General features: G+C 39.0%; 1 long non-coding RNA gene across 1 annotated transcript; it reads right to left on the bottom strand.

The window, feature by feature from the left end:
* Window positions 1–2,523: 2,523 nt before the first annotated feature.
* Window positions 2,524–6,129, bottom strand: LOC125482440. The gene is made up of 2 exons (XR_007261644.1): window positions 6,047–6,129; window positions 2,524–4,451 (listed from the first exon to the last, which is right to left on the bottom strand). It is a non-coding gene; the product is annotated as an uncharacterized LOC125482440 (long non-coding RNA).
* Window positions 6,130–7,093: the final 964 nt, after the last annotated feature.

Raw genomic sequence — 7,093 nt, 5'->3', positions numbered from 1 at the left:
AACCTGCTCACTGACACTCAGTTTGGGTTCAGGCTACTTAGCTGTTGACCTCAGTACAGCCTTGATTAAAATAGGGTCAAAAGAGTCAAATTCCAGAGGTGAGGTGAAAGTGATTGACATTAGGGTTGCAGTTGACTGAATGTCATTAAAGAGCACTAGCAAAACTGGATTCAATGGGAATCGGAAGAATCTCTTCAGCAGCTGAAGTCATACCCAGTGCAAAGAAAAATGATTGTGGTTGCTGGAAGTCGGTCATCTCAGCTCCAGAATATGGCTGCAGGAGTTCTTCAGGGTAGTTTCCTTGACCCAACTATCTCCAGTTGCTTCATCAATGACCTTTCCTCATTATCATTGTCAGAAGCGGTGATGTTCACTGATCATTCATCACCGTTCCAATTCCTCAGGTGCAGAAGCAGTCCACATCCAAGTGCTGTAAGACTTGGACCATATTCAGGTTAAGGCTGACATGGTAAGTAACATTCATTACAAACAAGTGCCAGATAATAACCATCTCTAAGAGGGAATCTGACCTTCGCACTTGAAATTCAATGATATGATCATCGCTAAATGTCCCACTATCAATATCCTGTGGGGGTTACCATTGACCAGAAATTGAACCGAATAGCAATATAAATACAGTGGTTATAAGAGCAGGTCATAGGCTAGGAATCCAGCAGCAAGTAACTCACCTCCTGACTCCACAAAGCCTGTCCACCATTACAGCGCACTAGTCAGGAGGGTGGTGGAATACTGTCCACTTGTCTGGATAAGCACGGCTCCACCAGTACTTAGGAAACTTGACACCATCCAAGACAAAGCAGTCTGCTTGATTGACATCTCAAACATTAAGTTCTCCCACCACAATTGCTTAGAAACAGCAATGTGTACCAGCTACAAGATGGAATGCAGAAAATCATGAAGTCTCTTTTGACAGCTGCTTCCAACTTTGAAGAACAAGTGCAGCACATATATGGAACACCACCACCTGCAAATTACCCTCCAAACCAATCAGAATTGTGACTTTGAAGTATATTGCTGTTCCGTCAGTGTCGCAGTGTCAAAGTCCTGAAACATGCTTGCTAACAGAATTGTCAGAGCACATACTGCCAAATGGACTGCAGCTGTTAAGGAAGCCAGTTCACCAGCACTTTCTCAAGATAGCTAAGGACCGGAAATAAATTCTGGCCCGGTCTACCCCAATGACCTTTTACCTTTCTTGTTTACAAAGAACATATCTACCACTGCCTTAAAAATATTCAAGACCCCTCTGGATCTTATATTTCAATCAAGTCATCTCCTAACTCTTCTAAACTCCAATGGACAAAAGCCTAGCCTGTCTAACAGGTACGTGTTGTATCTACATACAATTTTTGGCAATTCATGAGCTAGAACACCTTGATTTTTCTCTGTATCACAGAGCTCTGCAATCTCTCACCATTTAGATCAGCTGTTTCTTTTTCATTCTTCCTACCAAAATAGAACATTGCACATTTTCTCACATTATATTCCACTTGTCTAATCTTTGCCAATCAATTAACTTATCTGGAACTTGCTGGAGAAATTCAGCAGCTGTGGCAGCATCTATGGAGAGAAATCTGAGTTAATATTTTGAGTCACTAGCTCAAGTCACTGGACTCGAAATGATGACTCTCTTTTCCGTCTACAGATGCCACCAGACCTGCCGAGTTTTCCAGCAATTTCTGTTTTTGTTTCAGATTTCCAGCATCTGAATTTCTTTGTCTTAATTATCTTTTTTTTTGTGCCGTCCTTAAGTCCTTTTCAGAACTCACTCTCCTCCAATCTTTGTTTCATAAAAACTTGATTGCTGGTTTTATTAAGATGGCTATTATGGAAATTTATCCCAATAGATCATGCCAAAGAGCACACAGAGGAAATTCTTGAGCTACGCAGATGAGAATACCGGCTGCATTCATATAAATCATGAACAGGGATGAAGTTTGTTGCTTGTGTTGATGTGAAAAAATTTTAGACCTTGTCAGCAGCATGCCTCTCACAAGAGACAAAAGGCATTAAGATAACAGCAATTGGTCCTGACAACAGAGGCTGGAAAGGATTTGTGAAACTGCTGACTCAGTCCTTTCATACACGTACGCGGAGGTTCCTGCCAATAGCATGGTTATCTCATGGAGAAGAGATTTTGTAAATCATTGGCAGAGGAAACACAATGTAGTTATCCACATGGCATTACAGGTGCATTTGCTTGTGCTACTAATTATCCCGCCTTCCCCTTCCTATCATCTATCATTTTTACAAAATGACAGAACATTTGATTCTTTAAAATAAATTGTGTTCACTAAATTGAAAGCCCTGGAATTCTCTTCCAAAATCTTTGACTCTCCAACTGTCTCCTCCTTTCAGACATTGTTCAGAACCTACATCTTTGATCCAGCATTTGATTCCCTGCCCTAAAATCTCTTTCGGTTTCTTTCACGTTCGGTCTCCTGTCAATTTACACTGTCTTGAGACATTTTATGCTAAAGTTAAAATTAACACATGCAGTTGTTTGTAGGTAGCACCTTTATTTCTTTGGGATGTCCTTATGTAATTCACAGTTAATGAATCACTTTTGCAGTGCAATTACAAATAAGTAAACACATTAATACTTTGCTAAGTGCAAATTCACAAATACCATATGACTAAACAAGTTTAGATGATCTTTGTTGATAGATAATCATGGCCCAGAAACTGGGATAACTGTTCTCTTTCAAATTGCTCCATTGTACACTTTTACATTTGCCTGACCAGCGAAATTAGACCATGGTTAAACATTGCAACAAAATCACTTCTGATAACACAGCTTTCAATATCTAAGCAAGTAATTCTTATTTCGAAGGGTAGAAGGCAAAAATCTATAGGAACTGTCCATTTCAGTAATTTATAACTGGTTGCTATTTTATGGACATTAGCTCACAAAACAGACTGTGTAAAGCACAAATTGAGACTAAAATCTGGTTGTAGCCTCAAACTCAGCAAGCAGAAAAGTACATCAGCAATTCTTCAGCTTAATTGCTGTTAAAGTAAACACTGGGAGAGGTCAGATTTTAAATGGTCTTCAGGGATTTAATTACTTTTTAAATAAAGTGTGATTAATTAAAGACATTCTTACTCATACGTAGACTCCAAATTACTGCCTCTGTTTCTCTACAGTTAGAAGATTATGTTTGTGGGGTTAGATTAAATGGCATGAGAGGACACTCATGGAGCATAAACATTAGCAAACGGGTTTGTGTTGTACATTCTATGCAATGTGACAAAGGTATTTACAGTGTGACAGTTCAGAAGTATTAAATGAGTCTCTTTAATTCATGTAAGGTAATATGCTTTAAAAGTGCAGGAATATTTTTAAATTTTATTCCAGAGATAACATTAGCATGGGCAGTATTTAGACATTTTCTAGTCAATCTGTTATTACATATGTCTGGAACAGATGGGACATGAACCTGGGCCTCCTAGCTCAGAGGAAGGAACACTACCACTGCACCACAATGACCACCTCTTTCTAATTTACCCTATTTTTCTAATCAGCCTATTCAGAGATATTATTACACACCTCTGCAGCAGTAGGATTTGAACCTGGGCCTACCGGTCCAGGGGTAGGTACTCTACCTCTGCATCACAAGAGGGCCCCATGGCCAACAGTTATTACCCATCCCTAAATATCTTGAACTGAGTGGCTTGCTAGGCCATTTCAAAGACCAATTAAGTGAAAACTACATTGTTGTGTGCATCTGGGATTCACATATATTCCAGACCAGATAAGCGTGGGAGGTTTCTGTCTATTAAGGACATTGGTGAATAAGGTATTCCTGACAATCTGATAGCTTCAGGATCACAATTATTGGCAATAGCTTTTTTTCAGAAATTGATTTATTAACTGAATTCATATCTCTCAGCTTCCATGGTGGGGTTTGACCTTATGTCTCTGACCATTATTCCAGGCCTCTGGATCACCATATCCAAGTTACTAAATTGGCAGCAAAACCAAAATGCTACGATTGGCATATATTAGGACAGGAAAAGGTGAATTCACCAATTCCAGCCTCCCAGCACAGAACTATGCTTGAACGTAGTGTCAAAGTACTCTTGATTGGCACTTCACAGCTGGATCAAAGGCTAAATTGAAAATTTCTGAATTCAGTGACAGGAAATTGGCAAATAAGAAGAAACAGAACTGGCAGGGAATCGGAAGGGGGCAGGATGTGTACGTTTAGATTGATACATATAAGGAGTAAAGGAAATTTACTGCAAATACAGTTGGATAAATATATTTTATTTACGGTCTGTAACGTTGTCTAGAACCTTGAGCGCTTCAGATTTCTTGAGCAGCTGGCTTGCTAGCATTCCACTGTCATCTGTAGAATCAGTTAATCCAGCAGCTATAAGCTTTTTTATACAATTGGTATGCTGGCCTGCACAGGCCATGTGCAAAGCTGTAAAATAAACATTTTGGGTTAATTTACTTGATTTTACAACCACAGGATATCCCAAAGTGCTTTCAGTCAGTGATGTACAGTACTGTTTTTTTGAATTGTAGTCACAGCTGTAAGGTAGGAAGCACATAATCAATCTGTGTACGATAAGTTCCCACAAACAATAATGACCAGACAAACTCTTTCCGTGATGTTAGGTTGAGGAATAAGAATTATCCAGGACATTGGGCAGAACTCTGCTGATCTTCTTCAAATAGTCCCATGGGATATTTTATGTTCCCGAAGACAAGAAATGGCATGTCAGTTTACCATCTTGTTCAAAAACAGAATCTCTGATAGCTCTGGCTGAGATATGTTGCTCTAGTCTCTGAAGTGATACTTGAACCCACAGCTTTCTAACTTAGAGGTGAGCCATGTATAATTGGAAGACGTATTTCACCAACCCCACACTTCAAGCGACAATTAAAAACAGAACTACTTTTGTTTCTAGCCACTTCCTTCATTTTTCTTCTGTTCATGCTTTTTTTTCTGTTCTTAGATTTTTTTCATTTTGCTTTTTAACTTTTGATTTTTCTCAAATGGTCATTTTACAATTCATGAGGCCTCCAGTCATTCTTTGCAAGAAGATAAATAACTAGTTTCTAGCCATTGTTTACGTTACTCTTAGACCAGTCATTATGGTACATTGGAGCACAGCCAGATGTCACTTTCGTCCCTGAGGGCTATGACTTTATCTCTGCTCAGTGGGAATAATTTTATCCCGCTCTCTGGTGAATCCAGTAATATCAGAACTCACCATTTGAAGAACTGAGGGAGAAACCATAATCAATAGTCTGTGGTATAATGCACTAGAACCAAAACACCTATCTCTTTACCTTCATACGTCAACCTTCTGCTTTCCCTTTAGTGAACATATCACTTATTGTTCATATGTCAAGCAAATAAGATGTTCCGTTTACTCTCACAAATGTGAAAGTGTAAATCACCCTGAGAAACATCAAAAGGAGGGGAGAGAAGCAACATTTGAGAATGTAATTTATTGTGGGGATAAATCAAAAGTATCACTGGATTTTTTTTAATAGAGGCAATAGTGAGTTAGGCCCATTCTACCTTATGGCCTAGTTACCTTAAGACCAAGGCTGTAGCTTTGGGTCGTTCTGGAAGCTTTTCTACTTCTTTAACTAACGAGTGATGAGCAGTGTGTCTGTTGCTGCAATAATATCCCTACTGTTCCATTTTGTTACTTGCTGCAACCAAAAATACTCCAACTCATTACAAAGGAGTATGATTGTGTTCTAGGGCTTTGTTGAAGTTGCACCCTGCTTTTGCATTGTTAAAGTGAGGGAAATCCAGGCTCCCTTTGATCTTCTCAGGTGTGAGGTAGATTTGCCTTTTTATCAGAGAATACCAGGTGAAATCTAGTGTTCATTCCATTCTCCTTTCATTTCTTTATTGGCAATTAGGATGACTTACATTATCATAAAAATTAATTTAGTGAAAGTGCTCCATTTGTAAAGTGGTACAAACAATAAAGCCATGTGGTGTCCTGTACGGCTTGGCCTTAACAATCGAGTGAGTTAGAATAAAGTACTTACCAGAGCGGCCTTTGAGATCCCTTGCCTGTATGTCAATTCCTAACATCAGCAGAGTCTCTATGGTGTTAGTATGTCCCTCCTTTAAGACAGTAAAACAAGCACAGGTTAGTATTTCACAAGCAAACAAAGTTACTAAGCTTTGTTTCTGCAAGTTGCTGTTAGTGCACAGGTCATAGTCTAAAAAGAGACGTCAATTGCTTTGATAAATTTTAAGTAATGTGTGTTATGTTGCTGTAACATTTAAATAAGTGAGACAGCCCTGTTGTGTGTATCTCCTGTCCTTAATTAATCATTAAGTGCTAATGCAGCCTGTGTAGTAACTGAATGCTTATGGTTTTCAAGATAGATGAATAATTATCAGCAGCGAGAGGTTCCACCACCATATCCTCCACTCTCATTACCCTCAAACCGTGAAATAACACCGTCAGACCTCTAACACATCCCTAGTAATGCACCAGGCACTAGTGTTCAGTTCCTATCCTAGAAATGTAAGCTATGAAGAGGACATAAGAACGGTACAAAGGTATATAAATAGCATACAGAAATGGACAAAGATCTGGCAAATGAAGTATAATGTGGGAAAATGTAAAATTGTCTGTTTGGCAGGAGGAATAAAAAGGAAGTATATTATCTAAACAATAACAGAGTGCAGAATTTCAAGATGGAGACAAATCTGAGTCCAAGTGTTTGAATTGCAAAAAATTAATACGCAAATACAGCAAGTATTTATGAAAGCTAATAGAGTATAATTAGAACATAGAACATTACAGCACAGTACAGGCCCTTCGGCCCTCGATGTTGCGCCGACCTATGAAACCAATCTGAAGCCCATCTAACCTAAACTATTCCATTATCATCCATATGTTTATCCAATGACCATTTAAATGCCCTTAAAGTGGGTGAGTCTACTATTTTTGCAGGCAGGGCATTCCACACCCTTACTACTCTCTGAGTAAAGAACCTACCTCTGACATCTGTCCTATATCTATCACCCCTCAACTTAAAGCTATGTCCCCTCGTGCTAGCCATCACCATCCGAGGAAAAAG

This window comes from Rhincodon typus, unplaced genomic scaffold (assembly GCF_021869965.1).
Source record: "Rhincodon typus isolate 14 unplaced genomic scaffold, sRhiTyp1.1 hic_rhity00010351, whole genome shotgun sequence".
In the NCBI taxonomy this organism is placed as follows: Eukaryota; Metazoa; Chordata; class Chondrichthyes; order Orectolobiformes; family Rhincodontidae; genus Rhincodon; species Rhincodon typus.
The sequence above is the reverse complement of the archived record's forward strand: the minus strand, read 5'-3'. Positions and strand labels throughout refer to the sequence as shown.